We start from the raw sequence: 17,886 nt of genomic DNA on the forward strand, positions 1-17,886 counted from the left end.
CTACACTCCCTCCTTTCTTCCAGGATTAGTGACTAGATCTTTCTGCCAATTTCTGTGCTAAGTAGATACTAAGGACACTGGATCATAAGAAGTAGCATCCTGCTTGCCAATCTAACTCCAAATGCCCACCAATGTCCACCATGTCAAATGGAAACAAAAAGCAGCTCGCACTTCATACTTCAAATGAAAACAGGGTAAATGCTTTAAAAGCAGCAGACAGTCGAAAACCACATTCACAGAAAGACAGACAAAATGAAAAAGCAGAGGAATATGTACCAGATGAAGGAACAAGATAAAACCCCCCCAAAAAACTAAATGAAGTGGAGATAGGCAACCTTCCAGAAAAAGAATTCATGATAATGATAGTGAAGATGATCCAGGACCTTGGAAAAAGAATGGAGGCAAAGATTGAGAAGATGCAAGAAATGTTTAACAAAACCTAAAAGAATTAAAGAACAAACACCTAGAAGAATTAAAGAACAAACAAACAGAGATGAACAATATAATAACCGAAATGAAAAAACACTAGAAGGAATCAACAGCAGAATAACTGAGGCAGAAGAACAGATAAGTGACCTGAAAGACAGAATGGTGGAATTCACTGCTGCAGAATACAATAAAGAAAAAAAGAATGAAAAGAAATGAAGATGGCCTAAGAGACCTCTAGGACAACATTAAACACAACAACATTTGCATTATAGAGGTCCCATAAGAAGAAAAGAGAGAGAAAGGACCCAAGAAAATATTTAAAGAGATTATAGCCAAAAACTTCCCTAACATTGGAAAGGAAATAGCCACCCAAGTCCAGGAACCACAGAGAGTCCCAGGCAGGATAAATCCAAGGAGAAACATGCAGAGACACATAGTAATCAAATTGACAAAAATCAAAGACAAAAAAAAATATTAAAAGCAACAAGGGATAAACGACAAATAACACACAAGGGAACTCCCATAAGGTTAACAGCTGATTTATTAGCAGAAACGCTACAATCCACAAGGAAGTGGCACGATATATTTAAAGTGATGAAAGGGAAGAACCTACAACCAAGATTACTCTACACGGCAAGGATCTCATTCAGATTCAATGGAGAAATCAAAAGCTTTACAGACAAGCAAAAGCTAAGAGAATTCAGCACCACCAAACCAGCTCTACAACAAATGCTAAAGGAACTTCTCTAAATGGGAAACACAAGAGAAGAAAAAGACCTACAAAAACAAACCCAAAACAATTAAGAAAATGGTAATAGGAACATACATATCGATAACTACCTTAAATGTGAACGGATTAAATGCTCCAACCAAAAGACACAGGCTCGCTGAATGGATAAAAAATAAGACCCATATATATGCTGTCCACAAGAGACCTACTTCAGACCTAGGGACATATACAGACTGAAGGTGAGGGTATGGAAAAAGATATTCCTTGCAAATGGAAATCAAAAGAAACCTGGAGTAGCAATACTCATAACAGAAAAATAGACCTTTAAATAAAGAATGTTACAAGGGACAAGGAAGGACACTACATAAAGATAAAGGGATCAAAGCAAAAAGAAGATACAAAAATTATAAATATATATGCACCCAACATAGGAGCACCTCAATACATGAGGCAAATGTTAACAGCTCTAAAAGAGGAAATCGACAGTAACACAATAATAGTGGGGGACTTTAACACCTCCCTTACACCAATGGACAAATCATTCAGACAGAAAATTAGTGAGGAAACACAAGCTTTAAATGACACAATGGGCCAGATACATTTAATTGATATTTATAGGACATTCCAACCGAAAACATCAGATTACACTTTCTTCTCAAATGCACACGGAACATCCTGCAGGATAGAACATATCTTGGGTCACAAATCAAGCCTCAGTAAACTTAAGAAAATTGAAATTATATCAAGCATCTTTTCTGACCACAATGCTATGAAATTAGAAATAAACGACAGGGGGAAAAACGTAAAAAACACAAACAAATGGAGGCTAAAAAATACGTTACTAAATAACCAAGAGATCACTGAAGAAATGAGAGAGGAAATAAAAAATTACCTAGAGACAAATGACAACCAAACACGATGATCCAAAACCTATGGGATGCAACAAAAGCAGTTCTAAGAGGGAAGTTTATAGCAATATAATCCTACCTCAAGAAACAAGAAAACTCTCAAATAAACAACCTAACTCTACACCTAAAGGAAGTAGAGAAAGAAGAACAAACAAAATCCAAAGTTAGTAGAAGGAAAGAGATCATAAAGATCAGACCAGAAATAAATGAAGTAGAAACAAAACTATAGCAAAGATCAATAAAACTAAACAGCTGGTTCTTTGAGAAGATAAACAAAATTGATAAACCTTTAGCCAGACTCATCAAGAAAAAGAGGGAGAGGATTCAAATCAATAAAATTAGATATGAAAAAGGAGAAGTTACAGTAGACACGGCAGAAATACAAAGCATTGTAAGAGACTACTACAAGCAACTCTATGCCAATAAAATGGACAATCTGGAAGAAATGCACAAATTCTTAGAAAAGCACAACCTTCTGAGACTGAACCAGGAAAAAATGGAAAATATGAAAAGACCAATCACAAGTAATGAAATTGAAACTGTGATTAAAAATCTTCCAACAAACAAAAGTCCAGGACCAGATGGCTTCACAGGTGAATTCTATGAAACATTTAGGAAAGAGCTAAAACCCATCCTTCTCAAACTCTTCCAAAATTTGCAGAAGAAGGAACATTCCCAAACTCATTCTATGAGGCCACCATCACCCTGATACCAAAACCAGACAAAGATACTACAAAAAAAGAAAATTACAGACCAATATCACTGATGAATATAGATGCAAAAATCCTCAACAAAATACTAGCAAACAGAATCCAACAACACATTAAAAGGATCATACACCATGATTAAGTGGGATTTATTCCAGGGATGCAAGGATTCTTCAATATATGCAAATCAATCAGTGTGATACACCATATTAACAAATTGAAGAATAAAAACCATAGGATCATCTCAATAGATGCAGAAAAAGCTTTTGACAAAATTCAACACCCATTTAAGATAAAAACTCTCCAGAAAGTGGGCACAGAGGGAACCTACCTCAACATAATAAAGGCCATATATGACAAACCCACAGCAAACGTCATTCTCAATAGTGAAAAACTGAAAGCATTTCCTCTAAGATCAGGAACAAGACAAGGATGTCCACTCTCGCCACTATTATTCAATACAGTTTTGGAAGTCCTAGCCATGGCAATCAGAGAAGAAAAAGAAATAAAAGGACCAGAAATTGGAAAAGAAGAAGTAAAACTGTTACTGTTTGCACATGACATGACACTATACATAGCTAATCCTAAAGAAGCCACCAGAAAACTACTAGAGCTAATCAATGAATTTGGTAAAGTTTCAGGATACAAAATTAATGCACAGACATCTCTTACATTCCTATATACTAACAACGAAAGATCAGAAAGAAAAATTAAGGAAACATTCCCATACACAACTGCAACGAAAAGAATAAAATACCTAGGAATAAACCTACCTAAGGAAGTAAAAGACCTGTACTCAGAAAACTATAAAACACTGATGAAAGACATCAAAGATGACACAAACAGATGAAGAGATATACCACGTTCTTGAATTGGAAGAATCAATATTGTGAAAATGACTATACTACCCAAAGCAATCCACAGATTCAGTGCAATCCCTACCAAATTACCAGTGGCATTTTTTACAGAGCTAGAACAAAAATATCTTAAAATTTGTATGGAGACACAAAAGACAGTGAATAGCCAAAGCAATCTTGAGGGGAAAATACGGAGCTGGAGGAATCAGATTCCCTGACTTCAGACTATACTACAATCTACAGTAATCAAGAAAATATGGTACTGGCACAAAAACAGAAATATAGATTAATGGAACAGGATAGAAAGCCCAGAGATAAACCCACACATCTATGGTCAACTAATCTATGACAAAGGAGGCAAGGATATACAATGGAGAAAAGACAGTCTCTTCAATAAGTGGTGCTGGGAAAACTGGACAGCTACATGTAAAAGAATGTAATTAGAACACTCCCTAACACCATACACAAAAATAAACTCAAAATGGGTTAAAGACCTAAACGTAAGACTGGATACCATAAAACTTTTAGAGGAAAACATAGGCAGAACACTCTTTGACATAAATCACAGCAAGATCTTTTTTCACCCACCTCCCAGAGTAATGGAAATAAAAACAAAAATAAACAAATGGGACCTAATGAAACTTAAAAGCTTTTGCACAAGGAAGGAAACTATAAAGATGAATCGAAAATCCTCAGAATGGGAGAAAATATTTGCAAACAAATCAACAAAGGATTAATCTCCAAAATATATAAACAGCTCATGCAGCTCAATATTAAACAACCCAATCAAAAAATGGGCAGACCTAACTAGACATTTCTCCAAAGAAGACATACAGATGGTCAAGAAGCACATGAAAAGCTGCTCAACATCACTAATTATTAGAGAAATGCAAATCAAAACTACAATGAGGTATCACCTCACACCAGTTGGAATGGGCATCAACAGAAAATCTACAAACAACAAATGCTGGAGAGGGTGTGGAGAAAAGGGAACCCTCTTGCACTGCTGGTGGGAATGTAAATTGATACAGCCACTATGAAGAACAGTAATAGAGGTTCCTTAAAAACTAAAAATAGAATTACCGTATGATCCAGCAATCCCACTACTGCACATATAACCAGAGAAAACCATAATTCAAAAAGACACATGCACCCCAATGTTCATTGCTGCACTATTTACAATAGCCAGGTCATGGGAGCAACCTAAATGCCATTAGCAGACAAATGGTTAAAGAAGATGTGGTACACTGGAATATTACTCAGCCATGAAACGGAATGAAATTGGGTCATTTGTACAGACGTGGCTGGACGTAGAGACTGTCATACAGAGTGAAGTAAGTCAGAAAGAGAAAAACAAATATCATATATAATGCATATATGTGGAATCTAGAAAAATGGTACAGATGAACCAGTTTGCAAGGCAGAAATCGAGACACAGATGTAGAGAACAAATGTATGGACACCAAGGGGGGAAAGCGAGGGTGGATGGGTGGGATGAACTGGGAGATTGGAATCGACATATATACACTAATATGTATAAAATATATAGCTAATAAGAACCTGCTGTACAAAAAATAAATAAATAAAAATTTTTAAAAATGCTGTTTATGGGCTTCCCTGGTGGCGCAGTGGTTGAGAGTCCGCCGCCGATGCAGGGGGCGCGGGTTCGTGCCCTGGTCTGGGAGGATCCCACATGCCGCGGAGCGGCTGGTCCCGTGAGCCATGGCCGCTGAGCCTGTGCCTCTGGAGCCTGTGCTCCGCAACGGGAGAGGCCACAACAGTGACAGGCCCGCGTACCGCAAATGATAAAAAATTTTTAAAAATGCTGTTTAAAAAAAAGAAAAGCAGTAGACAGTGGAGGCTGGTTCCCTACTGAACACGATTATATAGTATTCACCCGCTGGACTATCATCAGGAGAACTGTTTTCTAGTCCAGGATCTACCACTAACTGCATCTTCTCCAAGTCCCAGCCTGTTAGCTTGAAGACAGGTAAGGGCGCCGAAACAAAGACATGATTTAGAGCAAATGTTCTCAATAAGGGGCAGGGGAGAAGGTGAAGGGGGCACTGGGGAGTGGGAGGCATGGCAGAACCAGCTGTGAGGCTTCTTCAAACTGCACACGGCCCCTCCCTAAACTCCTCCACCCTAATCCCCGCACAGTTACCCCCATAGAGTGAGCCACTGTTGCTGTTACTATGGGACTGTGACAGACCCAGAAAAACTTCCCCAGGTTTTGAGTGTAAGCTCTTTGAGGAATGGGACCGAGATTTAGGCTTCTTAGTGATATCCAGAGGGCATCTAACACAGGGTTTTCCTGTCTCTACTGCGCCTCCAACCTCAGCTCCTTCCCTCCCCTCAGCCACACCCTACCCTTCCCCTACCATCCTGAGCTTCTCCTGCTTCCTGGAAGGCCATGTCTTTCATCATCCGTCACCACCTGCAGGAGACACGGGTGACCGGCTCCCTAACCGCCCGACAGGCAAGGCAGTCTCGCTTTCTGCCTTGCTAACAGAATTCCGATTTTCACATAGGGGCACCAACGTGCTCAGGGAAGGTGACCCCTCCCCCAGCTCCAGAACACGGCTGGGCCACGACAATCACAGCCACCCTCTCCTCCTTTGCCAGTGACTGGCTCAGCACGGGCGTATGACCATTCTGGCCAGTGACACAGGGAACCTCTGAGAAATTCTGACCTTTATTATCTAGAGAATCACTGAGAAGCAAGCCGTCTCCCTCCCTTTTTGCTCTACCTGTTATCACGGGAAGGCGTGATGGCGCTCCAGTCACCCTGTGGCAGGGCAGGGAAAACCCAGAGAATCTTCAAGAAGCCAACCCAGAACTGTGGCCACTTTGAACCACCTACCTCTAGACTTCCTAAGCAAGACAGTAAAGTAACCTAACTAGTGTTACTTACAACTGAAAGTACCCTACCACACCACACCGCTTGGCCTGGGAAGTCCCTGCAACTTTTCCTCCTACTATCCCCTACTATCTCCAATTTAGAGCTCAAGTACAGTTTCCTTGGGAAGTCTTTGCTTGTCCCCAGACGGTTACACAGTCCCAGACTCTGTTCTCTGCACATCCGCCTCTCCAACTAGACCGTGAGCTTCTCAAAAGCAAACATGTTCACCCTTGGCAGAGGCCCTGGTGTATGCTGGGCATTTATTAAATGCTGAATGAATCAACCAACAAGCAAACAACAAAACAAGGAATCAAAGGAGGAACATGCAGGATGCCTTCCTTGCCTGAGATAAGACTTGACAATTGACAGATGGAACATGGCACCCAGGCAGTCTACACTCTACTAAAGACTTCCTTTAGGCGGCGGTGAGCAAAGGCAGAGATAATGCAATGAACAGGTCCTATTTTATCTGCCCAGAAGTCAGACCTCTCATTGGGAACTGTCCCTGCCCAATCCCCGGCACCTGGGGTGGGACTATCACAGTGGCACCTGAGCAAAGTACCCACTGCCATGGTGGAAACCCACTCCCTGTCCACTGAGATGGCTTGGCCCTGCTTTGGTCTAGTGTATCAATAACGTTTGCTATAAGGATAGAGGTGACGGAAGAAGAGAGATCCCTCCTATCCCCCCCCCCTCTCTAAAGGAACAGATAAGCCTGAGATGCCGTGCTTTTTATCACTCCATACTAAGAACAGTCAACACAGAGGGAAAAAGAGAGAACAAGCCCGGCAACCCTATGTGAGCCCCTGGATCGAGCTATGCCTAAAGCTAACACCCTCAGCCTTTTCATTTATGTGACCCAATCAATTTCTATACTGCATAAAGCAATTTTCAAGTGACCAAACCCAACCCAAAGAAAAGAATTCTGACAAATACAGTCAGTAATGATGAAAGCAAGCCGATAACATCCCTTCTATATTCAGGACCTGTGCACTGTCACCTCTCAAACCGGGCTTCTAGAATGGTGTCAGGAAGTAAAACTGCCTGGAGGAGGCCTAGCCATGAACAACTTAGAATGGACAAAATGCCACCCCCCAAACCACACACCACCACCTTCCCTCCTAAAGGAGGGTACTCTGAGCCTCCTGGATCTCCCTTCTGTTCAGAAAGGAGTGGGGACCTCTGGAAGGCATGAAGTGTTACATTAACACATAGGGAAAAAATGGAGAGAACTTTCATCAAGCAACGTGCTATGGGCTTTATGAACATCGTATAACTTCAGGCCGTTGTAATGATTATAATAACCTTTTTACCTTTGAGCAAACTGAGAATCAGCGAAGTTAAGCAACTTGCTCAAGGTCACACAGCTAGTAACTAGAATTTAAATTCTAGACTTTTTCCACTTTATCACACCGATGGCCAGGGCCTGGGAGATGCAGCGCACCCTCCGCCTCCACCCCAACCCACGACAGCGCCCCAGGACACACAGACCTGGATGGAGCCTTACAAGCGCAGGCCCCTGGAGTCACAGCAGCCCTGCATACCCAGTTTTTTGGAAGCCCCAGGTAACTAACCCAGGTGTATGTCGGACACTCAACACCAGCAACAAAAGTAAAGCGCCGGACAGAGGGAGCAGCTGCACCTGAGCCGGCCCCTGGGAAGCGCCGCAGAGGGAAAGGCGGGAGCTCGCTCGGGTCCCCCCCGCGGGCCTGAGCCCCCCGCGCTGCTCCGCGCTCTCCGCAGCAGTGGGACCCCCAGCCTCCCCTCTCCCCACCAGCGCCGCGGACAGAGCGCCTCCGCGCCGCCCAGAGACCCACGCAGCCCCGGCCCTGTCCCCGCGCCCGCCCCCGCCCCCAGCTCCAGCCCGGGGCAGAGGGTCGCAGCTGTTCGCCCCCAGGCAGCTACGGGATCCCGACCCCTCCGCTGTGCCGCGACCCCGGCGCGCTCGCTTCCCCGACGCGCCAGGCAGGCGAGCCCCGCACTGCCCGCCGCAGCCGCTCGGCCCCGCAGGACCCGGGCGCGGAGCCCGCCGTCCCCCGCCGACCGCCGCCCCCCCGCCCGCTGTGCCCGCCCGGCTCACCAGCTCCGCCGCGCTCGCCGGTCCTGTCCGCGCGTCCGGCCGGCTCCCTGCTCCCGGTCCCGGTCCCGGCTAGCAGCTCACTGGCGGCTGGCTGGCGTTGGTGCGGCCCCTCCCCGCCCCGAGCCACTTGGGATGCCCGGGAAGGGGCGTGACAGGGCCAAGTTAGGTGGGCCCCGCCCGCCGCGAGCAGCCCGGGCCTCGGGCTCTTCGGGAATTCTCCGCGGGGTGGAAGGGAGGCCCCGGCGACCGCTTAACAGGAGACACCTGGGACGCCCGGGAAGGGGCCGGGGCCGAGACAGGTGGGCCCCGCCCGCCGCGAGCAGCCCGGGCCTCGGACTCTTCGGGAATTCTCCGCGGGGTGGAAGGGAGGCTCCGGCGGCCGCTTAACAGGAGACACCTGGGACGGTTAGTCCTTGGCAAGCGGCGGGAAGCCAGGGCCCGGCCTGTTTCCACACAGCCTGGCCCGCTGGGGAAGTGGATCGCAGAGCGTGGGAGTCGAACCCCGGTGAGCAGGAAGAGGGGAGGCCAGCCCCTTTCGTTGTGGGCTGTAGAAACCAAGAACCGAGACCCTCAGGGTGAAAATGATGGGGTCAGGGGCAAGTTAGTTCATAACTGGAAGAGCTTAGAAAGGCCTTTTCCGACCATTCCACCCTCCCCCATCCCCACTTCACACACCCCTCACATGATTCTCCCCCTTTTTAAAATAATGGCTTTAAACTATAAATAAGGTCATTTCAGATAGTGATGTCCTCCCCACTTCTAGACTGTAAGCCCCAGGCGGGGCAGGAACCTCTCCTGTCCATGTTCAATCACCAGAGGTGAACAGAGACAGGACAGTTAATACCTGATGAACAAATGAGGTGTGACCTAGTCCTTTGAGTCCAGCCTCCTGCTGGATCCCCCAGGCCAGAGTCTGCTCCAGCAAAACTTTGTCAAAGAGCCTAGAGTCAGGGTGCCTGGCTTCCAGGCCACCCCTCCTCTCTGTACTGCTTACTTCCCCTCCGAATGGCAGGCAAGAAGCTGGTTTGTAGGAGGTCTACTCATCCAGGGCACCTTTGGAAGCTGTGTAGCAAATCTTTAACTTCTTAAGATGTCACAGGCAGAGGAACTCAGATGTATAATGCTGTCCTGCCAGCCTTGCATTGCACAGACAGAGCCCAGACTTTGGGTGACTGACCCAACATCCCACAGCTGATAGCAGAGCTGAGTCTGGGGCCCTGGAGGGCTGCTGGGACCTATGGCTGGGAAGTTTTCAACTTCTGCAGAAATGGGGCTTGGGTTTGGTCTGAGTTCTCTAGTCCATGGCCTTTCCAGGCCTCTCAGAGGTCAGGTGTGACCTGAGCCATTAGCATTTACTGAGGCCCTGACCCTTTCAAAAACAAAGATGTGTCAGAATAGGATAGGAAGAATGTGGTATATCTTTTAAAGTGTTCCATTGAACAAATGAATGGTCTTAACACACACACACGCACAGATGATGTGTGATGCTGCTACTCACATGTTAATTTCAAGACTCATTAAAGAAATCCATTCCAAGCCCAGTACAGGAAACACTGTACAACTTTAAAGTTGCATGGAGACCATTCCTTCCTGGAACTATTTCAGTACATTCCAGTGACTGCACATTGAACCTCAGAAGCCACAACTGGAGGCTGTCTGTTAAGGTGAAGGCATGGCCAAGTGGCCGGCCCACCCCTCCCCCCAACAACAGGCTCAACACTCTCAAGGCCTGGACCCCATTCCCCTTCATCAGTGAGTCCTGCACAGATGGGTGCTTAAGATGTGGTGTTGCCTGGCTGACCACGTCACACTGGGCAAGGCCAACCTGGAAAAAAATCACAGAGGTTGCCCCACCTAGGTGTGCCCTCCTCCAGCTGCACTCCGTCTATGGTGGTGTGGAGGCTGGTGTCCCGGGGTAGAGCTGTGAAGAAGCCTGCCCTTGGGACAGCTTCTTGCACCAGCAGGTGAGGCTGAGCTCAGGAGCCCCTCTGGGTCTCACCCATGTGGGACCATTGGTTGTTCAACGGTGTTCACGCCCACCCAGCCCTTCTTGTGTGTCGGTTTCAGTCTCTCTCTCTCTCTCTACTATCAGGGGAGGAGAGCTTGTCCCAGGAAGCACTTCAGGGAGCGGGGAAGTAGGACAGGGAAGGGAGCAAACCCCTTAGGAGAACACAAATGAGCAGGTTACCTATGGACAACTGAGGCTTAATCCCCCTGGGACCTTGTGAGAAACTGTGTGAGAAACCTCAGCAACATCTCCTTGAGGGGTGAGGAAACTGAGGCATTTATCCACCGATCCCTGGTACAGACATGCAGCCCCTCTGGGCTGCCCTGTGCATTGACTGAACAACTCGTGCTCCTTCCAGAGAGAGCTGCCTGGTGCTTCGTTGTGCGGGAATTGTCTGCATGTGACCTCTGGGCGTGGAACAGCATTTCATTACTTTTAACATTAAACGTCATGGTTTCTCCCTCCATCTATCACAAATAGTTTTATTCTTCTCTCCCTCCTGCTTCCCCTCCCGGGATTTCTGCAAGAACTTCAACAGTGTTCACTCTGCCCAGGAATCTATAACGAATTTGATCATCTCCTCTTGACAGAAATCCAGGCAACCTCAGTCCACAAACAGTCCTCTTATTTTGGGAGTAGTTGTCACCGCCTTTATGCTGTTGAATCACTGACGATCAGGCCACCCGGCGCCATGCCAGCCATTGCTGGAAGCTCCACAGTGATGTGTCGATGGGCACGGCACTGAAGTCCCATAACCTGGGCCTGGGGTGATATGTGTCCACTAGAGAAGGGAGTTTTGGTGATCTAGGTCCTGGGTTAGAGATGAGAAGTCTTCAGCTGTTTTGCTCATTTAATGTCATTCTGAGCTTCCCCAGAACTGGGTTCCTAAAGTTACCAGCTCTTCTGGGTTTTAAGTACACACATTCCCCCAGGCATTCCTATGGTGCCACAGCAGGTAGATGGGTCTGAGGAGTTTCCAGTCTTGGCTACACACGACAGCTAGAATGAGTCGTCCTTCCCCCACCTCCATATTTCAGCCCTTGAGGTCAGAGGTGACCCTTTTTTTTTCAGTCCAAAGGCTGGACATTCTTTTCCTGCCCCAGCGTGAATGACATGATTGTAAAGCTAAGCCTCCATCTTCTCACAGGGCTCTACAGCTCCAAGAGATGCACCGAAGAAGAGGTAGGACTTAAGTAAACTCCTACCCAAGACTAACTCTTTCTGACCCTTCTGCATGGAACACTTTCCGTTTACTCAGTCAAGTTCCAAGACTATGAGAGAGCCAAGGAGTTAAGGGTGAGGGTGAGGATGTGGTAGTAAATAAGGATAGAGACGTATGAATTGAGATAACCCCTTTGGAGATTAAATAAAGAGAAAGTTGGAAAGAAAGCTGCAAAGACAGAAGAAAAGGCAGAGACACAGAAGAAAAGAACAAAAAGAGGAAGTACATCTCCTTTTGTAAATCTTTACTGTAATGAGAAAAACAGGGCTTATATTGACAAAGGAAATACATGAATCAGTGCCAAGTACTGTGGCTGCAGACAGCCATGCAGGGAAGTGCTCAGTGATCATAGGTACATGATGGGCCACAGGAAGTGTGTTACCATTGCTACTGTTGAGAAATCTAGCTGTATCATTTTTGGAGGCAAAATCTAGATGTTGTCCTTTAAGATTTCTGCTACCGCAATGACTATATATTGAATATACTGCCAATTCACCATATTTTTTTCTTTTTAAAGTATATGTTTGTATACCAATTTCCTCTTCCTTGAACTGAGATACAATTTATCCACTCCTGTTTTCCATTGAAGTAACTGGAAAAGGTGATAGTACATGCAGCCATACGAAGTAGCAGCCAAGAGAAGAGGATTGAACCAGAAACTTCCAGTGGTGCAGCTAGTGCCAACTGTGATATCCCTGTTTTATTTGTCGCCCTAGAGTGAATTGTTACAACATGCCAAGAAATGCTATGCTCAGTTTAGTGTTGGTAGAGGCTGTTATGAACCGAATGTTCCTCTTGCCCCCCCCCATTCATATGTTGAGCTATCAACCCCCAATGTGATGGTATTAGAAGGTGGGGACTTTGGGAGGTGATTAGATCATGAGGGTGGAGTCCTCATGAAAGGAATTAGTGCCCTTATAAAAGGGACTCCAGAGAACTCTCTTGCTCTCTTTCTGCCATGTAAGGATACAGCGAGAAGTTGGCAGCCTGTAAGCCAGAAGAGGGCCATCACCATACTGGCACCCTTATCTCAGATTTCCAGGCTTCAGAACTGTGAGAAATAAATTTCTGTTGTTCATACACTGCCCAGTCTCTTGTATTTTGTTGTATATAGCAGCCCGAACTAACTCAGACAGAGACCAACTATCAAATGTCTCAATATTTCTATGAATGCTGCAGGAACTTCTACAACCTTTTGGTCTCGTCAACTCCTTGGCACATTTTGGCAAGCCAGTAAATTCTCTTCATTTTCTTTGTCCTAGAAGCATTAAGACTCTCTTTTTCAGGGCACTGCTATTCAAAACTTAGTTTTAAGAGTGGGTCTGATAATTTTTCTTACTCATGTCATTATTTTAACTCTTAATTTTCATGAGAAACAGATGGAGAAAATAAACTATTATTCTGTCTTAGATCCTGGATTCAAGAGGTTACAGCTTTTATTTCCTTACCAGACTACATTATTTGTCCTCTTTTGACTGTCTACATCCATTCACTCAACAAATCCTTCTTGAGTACCTACTATATGTCAGACACTGAGGGTGTAACAACTCAACCAACACTGAGGGTGTTGGTCTTTGTAACAACAGGTCCCACCCTAAGAGCAGCAGGAAAGACCAAAAAAGAATACAGATACCAAAATACAAATTTCCAAAAAGTCAGAGTCCATGGAAGGGGCACCTATCATATTATAAATGTGACTGGCTTCACCTTTAGAGGGTCCTTTTCAACGAATGTGTAACGAAGATGTTTTAAAATTTGAAACCATGCTGTAGTTTGCTTGTTTAGCTGCAAGCATGAAGGAGTCTGGGCTGCTTGCTTAAGGAGCTCTGCTGGACCACTTGAGTTCAATTTCTAACATATACGCTCCTCTTTAATATTACTTCATCTGGCCCATAACATGAAGAGAACAGAAAGTTTCTTCAGACTACACTTATAAACTACATTTGAGTGTGATAATCTCATTTCAAAAGGGCCTCTGGGTACATGTTGCTGCTTTGTTCCTGAACAAACTCAGATGCATGCCAATTGATTAAAATAGTTCTATGACTAATTTCCCCTTTAAATTGAAAACAAAATCTCCATCTGTACATTTATTAAATTTATTATGTTGACTTGGTTTAGAGATAGTTGAGGAACTTCAAAGCTAGATATATGACATGCATTTAAAAAAAAATCTTTGGGCAGATTTGATATTGCCATTGAGGTAGAGTTCATCATCAGCTTGCCCAAGCCTGTGTCAGAGGCCTTCAGAAGAATGGCTCATAGTTTTCACAAATCATTTTGCTGCCAGAATGCTTTTGAGCTGGAAGGAGCTAAATATTCGGGTCCACAGCTTTAGAACTAAGTTCTCACCCTCTAAGGGACCTTCAAAACTTGTTCTACCACCCGTGTTTCATCCCTGTTTATTTCTGATCCTTCCAAAAGTCTGACTCTCTTTCCCAAGTATCTGTCATCACCTGGACTCTTTTCTACATACTGCTTGATACATCTCCTAAGTTCTCTCTTCTCTCCAAAGTCCTTCCTCTGTACCTAGTTTACCTTTGGGTTTGTAAAATTTCTCACCTTCCCAAGCCCTATTATCAATCATATACCCTAGCATCTTAATCCCCGAATCTCCTTAACCACAAACTCCTCTCATATTCATATCCTAAATGTTTGCTGTTTTTTTTTTTTTACTAGAAACTGTACCAAATTAAAATTCTCAGTTTTAAACATCCCATCCGTTGATCACTCCCAACTCTACACAGGCTCACTGATGCTTCTACCCTCACTGCCACAGATCTTCAAACTCATCATGACCTTCACTTAAGTGATCCCAACACTTTCTCACAAGTTCCTTTGTGTCTTTACTTTGCTCTCTATTCATCTTTTCGTTCATCATTTGAGTGCATAACAAGTGCACTCAAATCTGTGCCCTCTCTCTACCTCTGTCACACCTGTCTGCAAAACTTCCTATTATCTTCATCCATGTCATCTCATCTTGGGAGAAAATCACAAAAACAGTCTTCATATAACAAACCCTGCTCATTTCCCTAATAAAGAAACTTTCCTACTTTTGAAGATAACAGCTTACTACCATCTTCTGTCTCCTTAAGCCTCTCTTACTTTCCAGCTGACAACATGCTTCATATTTCACTGAGAAATCAAAAGCTGTTGAACGGAGTTCTGAAATCTCCTCACGATAGAATCTAAAAGTTGATCTTCATCTGAAGCTGTCTTCTTCCTCCCCTTCATTGTGTATTTGTTAACAGTAAATCTCTCATCTTTTTCACTAGGTCCCATTTCCCTTCTCTTCTGCACCTTCCATCTCTCTTTCTATACTATAAAATTTTTGAAAAATCTAGAACTAAAACATACAATAACTGAAATGAAAAATTCACTGGGTGGATTTAATAGCAGATTGAAGATGGTAGAATAGAGAGTCAGTGAACTTGAAGATCAATAAAAAAATATCCAATCTGGAGAACATAGAGAAAAAAGATTGAGGAGAGGTGAACATAGCCTTGGGGGCCTATCAAATGGTCTTGTATACGTGTAATTGGAGTCTAAGAAAAAGAAGAGTATGTGGCAGACAAATATTTGAAGAAATACTGGCCTAACTTTCCCAAATTGATTAAAAAAAATCAACTTAGATATTCAAGAAACTCAGTGATCCCCAAGCAGTATAAACACAAAAAAACCACACCTAGGCACATCATGGTCAAACTGCTGAAATCCAAAGATAAAAGAAAAATCCTGAAAGCAGCCAGAGAAAGATGCCACATTACAGAGGAGAATGATGCTACAAATGATGGCTGGACTTCCTATCAAAAACAATGGAAACCAAAAGACAATGACAAAAAACAAGGCAACGAAGACCAAATGACACCTTGAAAGTGAGAGAAAAAGCAAATGTCTCTGTGCTGTATTTTCTATATACTGAATTTTTTTTAAAAAATGAGGGTGCAATAAAGACATTTTCAGATAAATGAAGGGTAACAGAATATTTAGCCAGCAGAATTATATTGTAAGAGAAACTAAATGCTTCAGGTTGGAGAGAAATGAAACCATGAGGAAATTTGGATCTATAGAAAGGGAATGAGAACTACAAAACATGGTAAATGTGTAAATATAAATGAATATGGTTTTTCCCTTCTAAGGACATCTGACTCTTTAAAACAAAAATGATAACATTTTAAGGTGGAGTTTATGATGAATGTAGAAGTAAAAGATGGGACGACAATGGCACAAAAGAATAGGGGACAGGGGCTTCCCTGGTGGCGCAGTGGTTGAGAGTCCGCCTGCCGATGCAGGGGACGCAGGTTCGTGCCCCGGTCCGGGAAGATCCCACGTGCCGCGGAGCGGCTGGGCCTGTGAGCCATGGCCACTGAGGCTGCGCGTCCGGAGCCTGTGCTCCACAACGGGAGACGCCACAACGTTGAGAGGCCCGCGTACCGCAAAAACAAACAACAAACAAACAAGAAACACACTTTTAAGGTAAATTAATGAATAGGCTGAACCTGTATTGAATAATGTTCTACCCTTCCCTTCCTGGCCGTTGCTTTCTCCTCTATTGTGATCTCCCTGTGTAGCCTATAAAAGAATGAGATCTTCACGAAACAAATACCCTTGGAGTTTTCTCTAAAAACAAAACAAAACAAAACACAAAAAAGTTACATGGAAACCAAGCCAAAATACAATAGTTGGGGGAAGATGGGTGATGATCCTCTTAGGTCTGCCTCCGATTTTTATTGGTTCAGGATTTATGAATTAGTAATTATTTCCATGATTGCACAAAGGCTTATAGTTAGAACTGCTGAATCCAATTAACTGCTGAGGCTATTCGATATATTCAGTGATTTTTTTTTCTAAGTTAACCATAGGAAGGAACTCTTATTAAAATTTCAATATATAGAACCTGGCTTCTAGGTTTTCCCTTTATGTTTCTAAGATAATAAATCTACCAGTGGTTCATTCATTCATTCATTATTGAATGCCTACTGTATTGCAGGCAGTGCTCTCAGGGCTGGGCCAACAGCAATAAGTCAAAGTCTTTGCTTTATGGAATTTGTCTTCTGGCGCAGGGAGACCCTGAGCAATCCAGGAAGAGATACTGCTAGGAAGGAAACTACAGCAACACAGGGAAATGAAGAGTGGTGGAATGGGCGTGAGTGATCGAGGGGAAGAACTTTAGGGACAGGGGTCAGCAAAGGCCTCTTTGAGGATGTGCCATTTGTGCAGAGGCCATTGAGGTATTTTGCCTTGAAGGCTTTGTCTTATATTTTATTCCAGTTAGTCATGGGTTGGATTCTCTGGCAGAAGACGCTGAAACAGACTTTGGGATGCATGATGTTAATTAGGGATCAACACCCGTGAAAAGAAGGGAGGGGGGAACAGGATTGGACAGAGGAAGCTACTGAAGTGTCATGCCTTGCCTAACCTGTGTCATTGCACAGTCCTTCTTAAAACAGCATTTCCTTCCTATAGCTTTATTCATCTAAAAGTTCAAATAATCAATACACTGTTAAGTGAATCACTGAATAAATATTTAATAAGTGTCAACTAAGTACTCAGCACTCTGGTAGGACTGAAGAGGAAGGAGAAACACATGTTCTGCCCTCCTGTCCGGAGTGACAGACATGCACGTGAATAATTTCAAATTAATGTGGAAATTGTATTTAAAAGGGGCTCTTGCAGTGCACCAGAAGGCACCGTTAAATGATTCACCTGGGAGTACATTTAACAGCTAACCAACCCGGCAGGCTCATTGGTATGCAGGCTTCCTCAAAAATCAAGTATTCTACTGGAACACTATTAAAGTTATATTTTGTAAGAGGAGGAAAGTTGATAAACCCTGCCCTCAGAATCTCCCAGATCTAGAACATCTCTTCCACACTTTATCATTCAGGACTCTGGGGCTTCAGATTAGTTTAGTTTGGGGAACATTTGAACAGATAATGAATAAATAAAACTTTCAGGTTAGAGACTAGGTCCTGTATTATTTTTCCACTTAAGCTCTCATAGTTACAGCTGCACACAATGCATAGATACATAATTTCCCTAC

This window comes from Orcinus orca, chromosome 7 (genome assembly GCF_937001465.1).
Source record: "Orcinus orca chromosome 7, mOrcOrc1.1, whole genome shotgun sequence".
In the NCBI taxonomy this organism is placed as follows: domain Eukaryota; kingdom Metazoa; phylum Chordata; class Mammalia; order Artiodactyla; family Delphinidae; genus Orcinus; species Orcinus orca.